The sequence below is a fragment of the Zootoca vivipara genome, chromosome 13, assembly GCF_963506605.1.
Source record: "Zootoca vivipara chromosome 13, rZooViv1.1, whole genome shotgun sequence".
Lineage (NCBI taxonomy): Eukaryota > Metazoa > Chordata > Lepidosauria > Squamata > Lacertidae > Zootoca > Zootoca vivipara.
Genome location: NC_083288.1, coordinates 49,519,023 through 49,534,020, shown reverse-complemented (window position 1 = coordinate 49,534,020; position 14,998 = coordinate 49,519,023). Strand labels below are relative to the sequence as shown.

The 14,998-nt window shown below is 46.5% G+C and overlaps 2 non-coding genes across 2 annotated transcripts; both read left to right on the top strand.

Moving 5' to 3' along the window:
- The first annotated feature begins 3,367 nt into the window (after nt 1–3,367).
- Nucleotides 3,368–3,439, top strand: TRNAG-UCC (transfer RNA glycine (anticodon UCC)). Its single transcript has one exon. It is a non-coding gene; the product is annotated as a tRNA-Gly (tRNA).
- A 1,980-nt stretch (nt 3,440–5,419) lies between these two features.
- Nucleotides 5,420–5,491, top strand: TRNAG-UCC (transfer RNA glycine (anticodon UCC)). The gene has a single exon. It is a non-coding gene; the product is annotated as a tRNA-Gly (tRNA).
- Nucleotides 5,492–14,998: the final 9,507 nt, after the last annotated feature.

The window sequence follows — 14,998 nt, the reverse complement described above, 5'->3', positions numbered from 1 at the left end:
AGGAACTGGGGGTTCACCCCCCCAAAAATAAGCCACCCGAATCACACATCCTCTGTGAGATGGCATTTCATTGCACCTGATCCAATACCCTTATTATTTTCTGCATATTTTTGATATTATTTTTGACAGTGCCTTGCATTAAAATGGATGGAATTCCGCATTGTCATTTCATATACTCCCCTGGGTGGATGTGTATATGATTTGGGGGGGGGTGCGGTTCTTTCAAATTTTCTACATATTTTGGATTTTGCTAGCATGTGGACTGGCACTCGATAGTGCCTTGTGCTCAAGGAAATCATTCGTCTGGGCAGAATTTAATGCCATCTCATAGAGACCTCGCTCCTGGATGTGTGGGCGTCTGGTTTCGGGGGGTCTGAAGTTTATTTTGGGGTGCTCCTTAAATTTCCACATCTTTTGGCCTTCTCTGGCACCATGTTGAACGTTGCTTGTGATTCCAAGCCATCTTGTCGAGGAGACTCTCCCGGAGGTGGATGCTTTTAGGGTGACCCATAGCTGCTTGTGGGGCGCACACTCCCCGCCCCCCGCCCCGTGTTCCGCATGCCTTACTGTCATCTGCAACCATCGCGCATTTGTGAGTGTGCCAACACGAGAGTTCCGCTTGGAGAAAATGATTGCGCATCTCTAAGGGCACAGTGCCTTGGCCACACGGGTATGTTTGATGATCTGGACAAGGCCAAAATTATTTTGGGGCTTGGGCAGATCAATTTATACTGTGCTTTAAAGTTTTCTGGTGGAGCTGTGTTTTTCGAAATTTTGAGCGATCAGGCAACCAGCAACCGGCTCCAGCATCGCGCCATGGCTGGGATCGGACACACGTGGAGTGGGGTGGGGCGGGGCGAGGATCTGAGACCCCCTGGCCCCAAAACAAAGCCTTGCTAATGCAAAAACTTTGGAATTAACATATGTAGAGCATAGTGGGGATCTGGGATAAGGGGAGGCGGAGATCTGCAAATGGGTCCACGAGGGTCCCCTCCCCTGCTCATGGCAGGCCCAGCTGTTCACTAAGGGGTTGGAGGTGTCCTTTTTCCCTTGGGAAAATGAGCCATTCCCCTCCTCCTCCGCCTCTGCCCCCTTTTATGGTGGAATTGCAAAAGAAGCCTTTGATCGGAACTTTTAGCACCTTGCAGTGTGTTTACAAATTGGCTGCGCCCCCCTCCCTTGCCACCTTCTGCTGTCCACGCGACTGGGGTACCTGGCAGGAGAGGGGGGTGGTTTAAATTGCTCGAATTTCAAAGCAGTCCGCTTGCTCCCCACCACCTTCCTCCAGGCAGGCTGGCTTTTGGGCTTCCAAGCAATGTTTGGTTAAAGCCCTGTCCTTTTCACAGCAGGCAGATATCCAACCGGTGCAGCTTTCCCCTAGAAGCCTCCTCACCACTTGAATTTCTGTCTGCGGTGTGTGCAACATTCCTGCAAACATGCACACTGCCTGTTCTGAAATCCTATTTGGAGGCCAGTGTGACCTGCGGGGATGGGGAGACAGGCTTGGGAGATCAGGAGGAAACACTGAATAGGAGGAGGGGGCCTTTGAAAACTGGATTAGGGGGCATTGAGAGGGGCGAATCCCTTTAGCAGGATTGTTCCTTTAGTGGCTGTTGCGGATGTTGGGCTTTTTTGGGGGGGGAGGATTATCCGATTAGTGCTAAATTAAATAGTTCATTCCGCTGCCTCCTTTATCACCCACCGTGTTCAACAAAGCAAAGCCAAGATCAGATTGAATTTACTTCGAGGGGCAAGAGGGGCAGGGAACCTCTTGTGAAAACCTTTGCATGTAGAAAAAAATAAAATAAAAACACTCTCAACCGCTTGATAAAAAAATTAGATGATGCACCTGTGCCTCTCTAAAACATGGGTAGGCAAACTAAGGCCTGGGGGCCGGATCTGGCCCAATCGCCTTCTGAATCCGGCCCACGGATGGTCCAGGAATCAGCGTGTTTTAACATGAGTAGAATGTGTGCTTTTAATTTAAAATGCACCTCTGGGTTTATTTGTGGGGCATAGGAATTCGTTCAATACCCCCCCCCATATAGTCTGCCCCCCCACAAGGTCTGAGGACTGGCCCTCTGCTGGAAAAGTTTGCTGACCCCTGCTCTAAAATAAAAGGAAATCTTTTACTCCAGATAAAGTGCCACAAAGGTTTCTTGGGCTGCAGGCTCAAGGGCAGGGAGAAAAATTAGCAAACCCTACTAGTATGTTCAACTGCAAGTTAAGGCTCAGGAGCAAGGCTAAAGGGAATTATGGCAACCCCACCAGCATGTTCCACAGCTGAAACAAGCTTATGTGCCAACATTTGAAAAAGAGGCTGGTGTGACTTGAAAGCCTTTTTCAATTCTTTGTTGTTGTTTAGTCGTGTCCGACTCTTCGTGACCCCATGGACCCCAGAGCACGCCAGGCACTCCTGTCTTCCACTGCCTCCCGCAGTTTGGTCAAACTCATGTTGGTGGCTTCGAGAACACTGTCCAACCATCTCGTCCTCTGTCGTCCCCTTCTCCTTGTGCCCTCCATCTTTCCCAACATCAGGGTCTTTTCCAGGGAGTCTTCTCTTCTCAAGAGATGGCCAAAAGTATTGGAGCCTCAGCTTCAGGATCTGTCCTTCCAGTGAGCACACAGGGCTGATTTCCTTCAGAATGGATAAGTTTGATCTTCTTGCAGTCCATGGGACTCCCAAGAGTCTCCTCCAGCACCTGTAATTCAAAAGCTTCAATTCTTCGGCGATCAGCCTTCTTTATGGTCCAGCTCTCACTTCCATACATCACTACTGGGAAAACTATAGCTTTAACTATGCGGACCTTTGTTGGCAAGGTGAATTTTCAATTCTATTAGAAAATTAGAATTTTCAATTCAGCTTCACTCAATAAAAGCTGTTATCTCACCTACTCTGAAAATTTTTGGTTGGAGGGAAGGCCAAATACTGTTTTCAAGACATCAAACTTTCATTATACTTTCTCACTTCCCACTAGATTTGAATTAAATGGAGTGTGGAATCTGGCCTTAATAGTGCCAGAAGCTGTTTTCAAACATAGGTTTCACTCAGGTGAAGGAATGGCGAGAGGGAGAGTGCCTTTTAAGCATGTAGGGAACTTGGAGGCCAGATTTGCTGCCCTGGGGGTCCTGCCGCCTGAGGCAATGGTCTCAACTTGCCTCCCAGGTGGGCCGGCCCTGCCCCAGACCTACAGTTTCATCATTTCAGAAAGCATGGTACAATATTGCAGAGCCAGTTTTGCAAGATGCTAAGAAGAGCAGCCTTTCTGGATCAGGCCAGGAATCTGCCTCCAACGCTACAGGGAGTGCCAGATGTTCCTGGAGAATTTCCCAGCCAAGGAGATGCTGGAGGAAGCCTCAGTTGTCAGCGTTGGTGGTATAGTGGTGAGCATAGCTGCCTTCCAAGCAGTTGACCCGGGTTCGATTCCCGGCCAACGCAGCATACCTTTTGGCAAAGTGTTAATGCTTTGTGGGCAAAAATAAGTTCCCAGGCCCAATATCCAGGTAGAATGCCCCTCGCCTGAGACTGTGTTACCTGCTGTACATTTAAAGGACACGACCTTCCCTCAAAGAATCCTGGGAACTGTAGTTTGTTAAGGGTGCTGGGAGTTGTAGTTCTGTGATGGGGCAAACTACAGTTCCCAGGATTCTTGGAGTGTGTCTGCTTTAAATGTATGGTTTTGAATAGAAGGAGAGCCTACTGGATCAGGCCAAAAGGGGCCCCCAACCAGCTCAGCATCCTATTCTCACAGTGGCCAACTGGAGCCTATGGAAAGCTTGCAAGCAGGATCCAAGCATAGGAGCACTGTGGCTTCCAGGAAGTGGCATGCCAAGGCATTCCTGCCCTTGAAGGTGAACAGAGCCATAGATGGTGTTGAAGAGGGACAAGGCTGGAGGGAGGCTATAGGACTGCACAGCAGGCCTCTTGAGGGGGACATTTCCTAAACCCCCACCTAATTGCCCCCTGACCACTGGGTTTTTAAAAAAATAGTTTTTATTAAATTTTCAATTTTACAATTTAATGTACTCATTTCTACATCCTTAAGATATCAATGACTTCCCTTCTTCTCTTTCTACCGTATGGTTCTTTTTACATCTCATAAATCCCTACATATTTTACAAAAACTATACCATTCAGTATTACATTATTGCATCCATCAAAACTTGTTTACACTGCCGAATTTATCTCAATGCTGTCAGCGTTTTCAGCTGTGCACAGTTATTTCCCATATATTCAGTACACGTTTTCCAAACTTCCTGAAACGTATGTTCTTCTTGTTCTCTTATTCTCTATGTTAAGTCTGCAAGCTGCGCAGATTCCGTCAACATAAGTAGCCATTCTTCTTTGGTTGGGACCTCACTCGTTTTCCATTTTGGGGCTAAAAAAACACGGGCTGCAGTAGTGGCATACATAAATAGCCCTTTTCAACACCTGGGAATTTCAGTCTGATTTTTTACCAACAGAAAGAACTCTGTTTTTTTGGGGGGAAAGTACTTTTAAGCATTTCCCCCCCAATTCGTTATAGATCATGTGCCAATACTCTTTCACAACTCCAACCACCTGACCCACTGTTAAGGCTACTTCTAGGTCAAATCTACACCCCCACAACTCATACACTCCATAGGTGGTAAAGAGCACGACTTTCTCCCAAAGTATCCTGGGAAACATAGTTTCTTAAGAGCGCTACAAATTGTAGCTCTGTGAGAAGCAAAGTGCAGTTCCTGGGAGAGGAATCTACCTCCGAGGCTACAGCGTGGAATCTGGATGCAGAAGCTGTTTTCAACCATAGGTTTCACTCAGGTGAAGGAATGGCGAGAGGGAGGGAGAGAGCCTTTTAAGCATGTGCAGAGTGTTTTCCCATCACCATGAGTAGTCACAGTCAAACCCCCTCCAAATGTGTTCAAAATTAGGAAGAAGCGCTTCCACTGGCAAGAATGGGGCTTTGAGCTCTAGGACCTATTTGTTTCAAACTGAAGTGCTGGAGGGAGGGAGCAGTAGCAAATAGATGAAAATTCAGATGACCAAAGTGACATTTTTGAGCTGCCCGCAGACCAGGGCTGAGCCAAGATATTTTGACACCTGAGACAAAGTGCAACGCTGGCTAGAAAAGATGGGAGGGAGTGAAGATCTAATGTTGATGTTGGGAACCTGGAGGCCAGATCTGCTGCCCCTGGGGATCCTGCCGCCCGAGGCGATGGTGTCAGCTTGCCTCCCAGGTGGGCCGGCCCTGCCCCAGACCTACCAGTTTCATCATTTCAGAAAGCATGGTACAATATTGCAGAGCCAGTTTTGCAAGATGCTAAGAAGAGCAGCCTTTGTAGATCAGGCCAGGATTCTGCCTCCAACGCTACAGGGAGTGCCAGATGTTCCTGGAGAAGTTCCCAGCCAAGGAGATGCTGGAGGAAGCCTCAATTGTCAGCGTTGGTGGTATAGTGGTGAGCATAGCTGCCTTCCAAGCAGTTGACCCGGGTTCGATTCCCGGCCAACGCAGCATAGCTTTTTTTTTTGGCAAAGGGTTAATGCTTTGTGGGCAAAAATAAGCTCCCATGCTCAATCTCTGTGAGGGACTGAGAGTGCCCCTTGCCTGAGACTGTGTTACCCGCTGTACATTTAAAGGACACGACCTCCCCTCAAAGAATCCTGGGAACTGTAGTTTGTTAAGGGTGCTGGGAGTTGTAGTTCTGTGATGGGGCAAACTACAGTTCCCAGGATTCTTGGCGTGTGACTGCTTTAAATGTATGGATTTGAATAGTACATTTAAAGGACATGACCTTTCCCCCTGTAATTTGTTAATGTTACTGGGAATTATAGCTTCACTGTGAGAAAACTACGGTTCCCAGGATTCTGCTTTAAATGTATGGTATGCACACAAGAACATTTTATTTATGTATGTATTTTGTATAGTTTATACACTGCTTGATTGTAAAAAAGAACCCAAAAAAACCCTCAAAGCAGATTGCAAAGGGAGAAAACAATAAAATTGAGAAAAATTACAACCCTGCAACATCTCAATTTTATCATGTTGTATGTATTCTTCCCCCTCCCTATTTCATCCTCACAACAACCCTGTGAGGTAAGTTAGGCTGGGAGCAGCAGTGAATTGGCCCAGGCCGCCCAGTGAGCTTTGTGTAGGCTTGCCACACGTCAGGAAAACTCCTGACATGTTCTGATTTTATGGGGGGGAATGGCGTCGGGGGGAATTTTGCCGAACTGGCAGAATGTCAGGGAAAACCTGGATGTATGCCAACGCGATGGAAACAGCAGCGGAAACAGCACCAAAAGCTTAAAATCACAATTTGGGGGGGGGCTGGTTTTCCCCCCAGAAACTCAATAATTTAGGTTTGTTCCCCCCAAAAGCTCAATGGCAACCCTAGCTTTGTGGCCCATGGGGGATTTGAACCCTGCTGTCCTGGGTTAGTCTGATACTAACCTCGTAGCCATTACTGCCCCCTGAGTGGGCCGGGGTGTGCTACATGACTATCAAACTTTGAAAAGCTGGTATCGTTGAATCAAGTTCCTCTGGTTTGTTGAATCGATTAAACGAAATAGTTTCAATTGAATTTTGAAAAAAATGTGCAATTAATTCTATCTGTTTTTAATTTTATTGTGCTGCCGTATTACCTTCCTTAGTGAGCCATGCAAACCCCTGTTCTGAATAATTCTTTTCATCAGTGCTTTTTTCTTTTGCAGGGGTACACATACCCCTAAACATTTTGTGAATCTAACAGGAAAAGAAACTAAAATTTAATTTATTTTTAGTTTCTTCTCCAGCACGGTGAATTGTCAGTTCCATTGCTACCCCCGACGGCAGCCTTTAGTCCATTTTCTGTATTTATTTCCCCCAATTTGAACTATAAAATGGTGATTTTCTTGAGTCAGAATGAGAGTACCCCTAAACATATTTTTATATACAGTATATATATATATATATATATATATATATATATATATATAAAACAAGCACTGCTTTTCATAGCATAGGGCAGGGGGTACTGGGGATGAATTTGTGGAACCAAGGCAGGGCCAACCTCTGCCTCTTAAGACAGTTTGGAAACTTCAGCTGGTGCAAAATTCGCTAGCCAGGTTGCTCATGTGGCAAGATGATTTGAGCATATTGCACCGATCCTGGTATGACTGCACTGGCTGCCGATTAGTTTCCACACCCAAGTCCAAGGGGTGGTTTTGGCATAACTGCCTCAGGACCCCAATACCTCAAGGACCACTTCTCCCCATATAAACTGACCCAGACTCTGTGATCTTATTCTGAGGTCCTTCTTCGTGTGCCTCCTTCGTGAGAGGTCCAAACTTTCAATGTTGTTGTTGTTGTTTAGTCGTGTCCGACTCTTCGTGACCCCATGGACCAGAGCACGCCAGGCACTCCTGTCTTCCACTGCCTCCCGCAGTTTGGTCAAACTCATGTTCGTAGCTTCGAGAACACTGTCCAACCATCTCGTCCTCTGTTGTCCCCTTCTCCTTGTGCCCTCAATCTTTCCCAACATCAGGGTCTTTTCCAAGGATTCTTCTCTTCTCATGAGGTAGCCAAAGGATTGGAGCCTCAGCTTCATGATCTGTCCTTCCAGGGAGCACTCAGGGCTGATTTCCTTCAGAATGGATAGGTTTGATCTTCTTGCAGTCCATGGGACTCTCAAGAGTCTCCTCCAGCACCATAATTCAAAAGCATCAATTCTTCGGCGATCAGCCTTCTTTATGGTCCAGCTCTCACTTCCATACATCACTACTGGGAAAACCATAGCTTTAACTATACGGACCTTTGTCGGCAAGGTGATGTCTCTGCTTTTTAAGATGCTGTCTAGGTTTGTCATTGCTTTTCTCCCAAGAAGCAAGCGTCTTTTAATTTCGTGACTGCTGTCACCATCTGCAATAAAGATGTTTAAAATCTAAAAGAATTCAATAAAACTGGGACTCCCTTTCTGGCCCCCGAATCTTCCCACCCACCCGTGCTCCCTGAACTTTAACCTCCAGGTATGATCCATGGTGGGAAAAGTTGCAGCAATTAATTCTTACTTGGGTTGCGCAGCTGTTAAAGATGCCATGAAGGTAAGGAGAGAGAGAGAGAGAGAGAGAGAGAGAGAGAGAGAGAGAGAGAGAGAGAGAATGAAAAAGGTATGTGTCTGGGAAGAGTCTGAGGGTGTGGGAATCACACCTGTTTGGGGTGTCTCCTTCCTCACCTTCCCTCTTTGAAAGGACCTGTGACTCTTGTCTTTATGGCCAGTCAACACCCCTCTCTGGTTTTTATAAGCCTCTCTTTGTTAGAGGCAAGATTGGGGTTGGTGAGTAGCTGCCCAGACATATGTTCACCTCTCTCTAGAGACAAAAGGCCCAGGGGAGGGGTCCTGAAGGTGGGCAACTCCTGCCAGGAGAAGGGCTAAGGGGAGGACATCCGCTGGTGCCGAATCAAACTGCCAAAGGGCTCCCCATCGAGTCCAGAATTCTACTTCTCCAGAGCAAAGAGTGTGGAAGGAGAGAAAGATTTTTTCCTCCCGCTCTTATAACACTGGAACATCTATTGTGGCCTTCTAGTCAGGCTGAATGCAAAACGGATTATGGTAATCTGTTCCAGACTGTTAAAAACAACCCCCAAAACAGCAATTTAGCATGAATTTTATTATCTAACGAGACCATTGATCCATAAAACAAAAGCAATAAACAACGTACTGCAGTCACACAATCAATCAATCAATCAATCAGTAGCTGAACTGGGTTCCACACAGTCACAGTCACAAAAACGCAAAATAAATAGCAAAACCAGACAGATCTCAGCGTGACACTCAAAACGGAAGTGTGGCACTCAAAATGGAAGCGTAACACTCAAAACGGAGCATGTTTGGCGTCCGAAAAACGTTCGCAAAACCGGAACACTTACTTCTGGGTTTGCAGTGTTTGGGTTCCAAGTTGTTTGAGAACCAAGGTGTTTGAGAACCAAGGTACCACTGTAAAAGAATGCTAATAATAATAATAATAATAATAATAATCAACATTTGAATGTTCAGCTGGGCTACCTCAGATGAGGAATGGGTCTCTTCCCACAACACATAGTTAAACTATGGAACTCCCTGCCACAGGAGGCAGCAATGGCCACCATCCGAAGATGGCTTTAAAAGAGGACCGGGCAAATTCAGGGAGGAGAGGGATGTCAACGCCTACTAGCTAGCCACAAAGGCTACGCTCTGCCTCCACAGTCGGAGGCAGCCATGCTTCTGAATGATCAGTTGGTGGAAATCATAGGAGGGGAGAGGGCTCTCGCGTTCGAATCCTGATGGCGGGTTTGCCATAATGGGCATCAAGCTGGTCACTGTGAGAACAGGACACCGGACTAGGTGGGCCTCTGGGCCCAATCTGGTAGACTCTTCTTATATGTGTGGCCAGCTGGGTGCCCTTAGAGCAGGCATAGGCAAACTCGGCCCTCCAGATGTTTTGGGACTACAACTCCCATCATCCCTAGCTAACAGGACCAGTGGTCAGGGATGATGGGAATTGTAGTCCCAAAACATCTGGAGGGCCGAGTTTGCCTATGCCTGCCTTAGAGGAAGCCCCCAGGCAGGACCTGAGAGCAACAGTGCTCTCTTGCTCGCTGTGCTTGGCATCCCTAGGTAGAGTGCCTTTGCACATGGAGGTTCCATGGCACCTAACAACTGAGTATATACTGTAACTCTTATCTCTCCATGAAATTGCCAGTTCCCATTTCAAGCCATCTGAGCACTCCATGACCACGATCCCAAACATAGCTGTGCTAAGATTTTTCTGATGTGGCTTCTTTTGCTTTCTGTGCAAAAAAAGGGAGCTGCCGTTCTTCAATTTCCAGGCAGGTTTTGCACAGATGCACTCTGCACATGCACAAGAACACTCTCCTCCTGTTTGATATTACTTTCCAAGCCCTCCGCACTGGAATCGGGTTCTGAGGCTGAGCCCTGGGGAGTCTCAAATTCAACCCAGGCTGTGAGTGCAAAATGAGAGTTTATTTTGTATGGCACGGCAGAAAGAGGACAGGTCTGTTTTGAATCAGAATAAACTGGCATTTTGCACCATGCTATCTCCAGCTGCCAAATGGATGAGGCTGTAGGAATGAGGTTGTGGCACCTGCTATCTCTTTCAATGCCAAAAATCTAAACAAAACCACACTACCCCCCCCAAAATCACACCAAAGATCCACTTAGTTGAGCACACGCTCTTCCCACAGCAGGCAAGAGAGATCCCTCCAGGATGCCCACAAGCAGGGCATATTTTCAGGTACATCATCCCTGGTCCTGGAGGCTCCACTAAGTACAGAAGGGCTGTTGAGAGGTCCAGACTATGTTAATTTATCTACTTTTTGAAAAAGCTAAGTTGGTGGCCGCTAAGAACATCCTTGGCAGCTTTTCTATTCTGCCAGGCTTATGCGGGCAACTAAGAAAACATCTTTCTATAATAGTTGATTTAAAAATTTTTTTTTACATATTTTTATTATAGTATAGAGATGTTGTTGTAAACAACTTTGGTTTTTTTAAGAGAGGGAGGGAGGGAGGGAGGGAGGGAGGGAGGGAGGGAGAGGTTTAATGGTTACAGTGTACAGAGAGCAGGGTTCAAATCCCCCACTCAGCTATGAAAATCACTGGTTGACCTTCGGCCAATCTCTTAGTCTAACCTACCTCACAGGGTTGTTGTGAGGACGAAATGGGAAGGAGTCAAAACATGTACACCACCCTGAGACCCTTGGGAGATAAAGAGGGTATAGAAATGCAACAAATAGGTAAAGGTAAAGGGACCCCTGACCATTAGGTCCAGTCGTGACTGACTCTGGGGTTGCGGCGCTCATCTCGCATTATTGGCCGAGGGAGCCGGCGTACAGCTTCCAGGTCATGTGACCAGCATGACAAAGCCGCTTCTGGCGAACCAGAGCAGCACACGGAAACGCCGTTTACCTTCCTGCTGTAGCGGTACCTATTTATCTACTTGCACTTTGACGTGCTTTCGAACTGCTAGGTTGGCAGGAGCTGGGACCGAGCAACGGGAGCTCACCCTGTCACAGGGATTCGAACCGCCGACTTTCTGATCAGCAAGCCCACAGCGCCACCTGGGTCCCATGCAACAAATAAATAGATATAAAATAACGCCAGAACAAAACACGAGCCTTGCTTGCTAGACCAAGCCAAGGGCCCGACTTGCCCAGCTTCCTGTTCTTCCAGTGGCCAACCAAGATGTCTCCACAGGAAACCTCTCAGTCAGGACCAGAGCATGACAACGTTCTCCCTGCCTGAGACTCCCAGTAACTGATGGCGGCTTATAGCCATTGGGAGCTTTATCGCCGTCCATGAATTTCTCTGATCCTCTTTCAAAGACGTCCGGATGAGTGGTCACCATTGCCTCTTGTGGAAGTGAGTTCCATAGTTTAACTATGTGCTGTGTGAAGAAGTATGTGGAAAAGAGGGAGAGAGAAAAAACCTCTCTCTGGCAAATTTTGCCACCCTGTCTTGCTATGTCTTGCAAGACTGAATTTCAGAATTTAGAGGGAGGTCTAATATTTACAAAAGTGGGTGGATAATTCCTTCCCCTTCCCCATCATTCATAATTATTGCAAAATTCTGTCACCATGCCTTCTTCTCTTCACCCCACCTCCAAATGTCTGGCTTGGGGGTGGCACCTCCCATCTTCTCTGCCGATGGGAAACTTCTCATCTTCTTATTCCAGGGAGTGCCTCCCCCTTCTGGCTTATTGGGGTTGTGGGGTGTGAGAGGGCGGCAGGAGGGGTGCCGGCCTTTTCTGACACCTCCGCTTTTTATGGCGGTGAGAATCGTTGTGGCCTGCAGTTTCCCACAAGCTGGTCACCATCTCGCAATCTCTAGGGCCACAATAAAAAGTCGTAAAACGCCTGTTGTGTGTCCCTCACCCCCACCCCCGGAGGCCCCTCAGATTCTCTCCACCCACGCATTTCAGAGCAAACTTCCATCCCTTAAATGTTCCGTTCAAGTGAGTGTGCATGTGTGTAATTCGAAACCAGGGGTGGCCAACTCTGAAGAGACTGTGATCTACTCACAGAGTTAAAAACTGGCAGTGATCTACCACCTTTTGGGGGGTTCAGGTCAAAGTTGTTAAGCTTTTTGAGCTTTTCTGAGGCGGGAGGAAAGCCCTGTTTTGGGGGGGCTGAAGGGCTAAAATGTTGAGCATTTCTAAATTTGTTGAGCTTCTTTGGGGGGAGCCAGTGATCTACCAGTGATCTACCACAGACATCTAGTGATCTACCGGTAGATCATGATCTACCTGTTTGACATACCTGTTCTAAACAATAAAAACACAAAAACATAAGAAGAGTCAAGGGCCCACCTAGACCAGCCTCCTCTTCTCACAGTGGCCAGCCAGGTGCCCAAATGGGATTTTGAGTTGTGGAGAGGGGAGGCAATTCTCTGCCATTTAATCCAAGGCCAGGACCTCATTTAGTGTTGATCAAGAGCCTTCCACTTAAATTAGCAGATCAGGCTATGGGTACGATTATGGAGACCCCCTAAAACCAGTTTCTGCAGTTTGCCCCCCTTTTTTCCCTGGTGCCTTTTTATAGCACATAAGGCATTCGGTCCAGCAGCAGGTACAGCTTTTCCTAGGGCACAGAGATGGGGAAAGCTTCACCTGCCAGATTTCTGCCTGACACACAAAGATCGAAGGGTGCAGGCAGGGTTTTTAAAGGGTGGGGAAGCAATGTGGTTATTCCAGAGTAACTGGTGCAATGGGCAGGCACCCGGGCCTTTATTTTTAACACACACACATGTTATTTTATTATTGAATTTAAACCCCACATTTCCTCCAGGGAGTTCAGTGTGGTATATACAGGATTGTTCTCCGCCTGCCTGCCATCTCCATTTTATTTAAGCAGAGGGTAGACAGCCGCCTGCCAGAGGTGCTACTATGGTTCCATCCTGCCTTCAACAAGGGACTGGATGAGATGAGAGCCAATGTCCTTTCTAACTTTACAAATATATGACTCCAGAACAGGCATCCCCAAACTTCAGCCCTCCAGATGTTTTGGACTACAATTCCCATCTTCCCTGACCACTGGTCCTGTTAGCTAGGGATCATGGGAGTTGTAGGCCAAAACATCTGGAGGGCCGCAGTTTGGGGATGTCTGCTCTAGACACATAGACATACAAACATTCTCAAAACTCATCCTACCTCTATTTATTTACTGCTTTTAGGTAAAGGTAAAGGGACCCCTGACCGTTAGGTCCAGTCGCGGACGATTCTGGGGTTGTGGCGCTCATCTCTCTTTACTGGGCGAGGGAGCCGGCGTACAGCTTCTGGGTCATGTGGCCAACATGACTAAGCCACTTCTGGCGAACCAGAGCGGCTCACGGAAATGCCATTTACCTTTCTGCCGGAGCAGTACCTATTTATCTACTTGCACTTGACGTGCTTTCGAACTGCTAGGTGGGCAGGAGCTGGGACCGAGCAACGGGAGCTCACCCTGTAGCGGGGATTCGAACCGCTGACCTTCTGATCGGCAAGCCCTAGGCTCTGTGGTTAAGGTTGTGCAAACATGGTTCTCTCTCTCTCTCTCTTACACACACACACACACAAACACACATTAAATGGGGGAACCTTCATTGATCTAAACTGACTCATTCCAGTTGGACTTTTAAAGTTTATATATATAAAGTTTTTATTAAATTTTCAGTTTTACAATTTAAAGACTCATTTATACATCCTTACGATATCAATGACTTCCCTTCTTCTCTTTCCATGGTTCATTTTGCATATCATAAATCCTTGCATATTTTACAAAGACTGAACCATACAGTGTTCCATTATAGCATCCATCAAAAGGGGGGCAAACTGGACTTAGGGGGCTGCATAAACTGGATTTAGGGGTCTCCATAGTCATACCCATAGCCTGATCTGCTAATTTAAGTGGAAGGCTGTTGATCGACACTAACTGAGGTCCTGACCTTGGATTAAATGGCAGGGAACTGCCTCCCCTCTCCACAACTCAACTTGTTTGATGCTGGGTTGGGGGGAAGGAGAAAATATGCACGGGTGTGGGGTCTTTGTTACCCAAATGATGGAGAGCAAGCCTCTATAAATTAGATACCATGTCTGCATAATCCCTGCAGTAATTGAGCCCTGGACATTAGTAAGTGAATGGACTTCCCCCCAGGAGTTAGCTAAATTAAAGGGGGGGAAACCTTCATTGATCTAAACTGACTCATTCCAGGCTGACTTTTTAAGTTAACATCGCTGTTGAATTATCCTTTGGTTCCAGTGGAAAGGGCATTGTTGTTGTTGTTATGTGGTGGACTTGCAAAGAGGTAGAGGCTTTCTGGGAAATGGTATATAATGAGTTAAAGTTACAGGTAGGTAGCCTTAGTTGAAACAAAATAAAAAAATTCCTTCCAGTAGCACCTTAGAGACCAACTAAGTTTGTCATTCGTGTGCATGTACACTTCTTCAGATATTTAAAGAAAGTGTTTAAAAATACTTTTGTTAAAAAGGCAAAAGCCTCTCTATTGGGTATACTGGGTAAAGAGATACCAAGGGAAGATAAAATACTGTTTACGTACACAACAACTGTGGCAAGATATATTTTTTTAGCCCCAAAATGGAAACAACAAGAAGTACCAATGAAAGAAGAGTGGAAGATGAAGATGATGGACTTTGCAGAACTGGCGAATTTGACAGGAAAAATCTGAAACCAGCAGGATCAAGTATTCCCAAAAGACTGGAGTAAATTCATATGCTATCTGAAAGATGATTGTAAGCAATTAACATCACTAGCAGGGTTATCTGAAGACTTGTAATGAGAAATTTTCCTTCTTTCTATCTTTATTAAAAAAATTTGAGATATTCTGTAATGAGGGTAATTAGCATGCAGAGAAATCTGATGCCCTTCAGAGGTTCATAGAATAGATTCATAGAATTGTGGAGTTGGAAGGGACCCCCAGGGGTCATCTAATCCAGCCCCCAGCTATGCAGATATATTTTGCCCATAATGGGGCTCGAACCCACGGCCCTGAG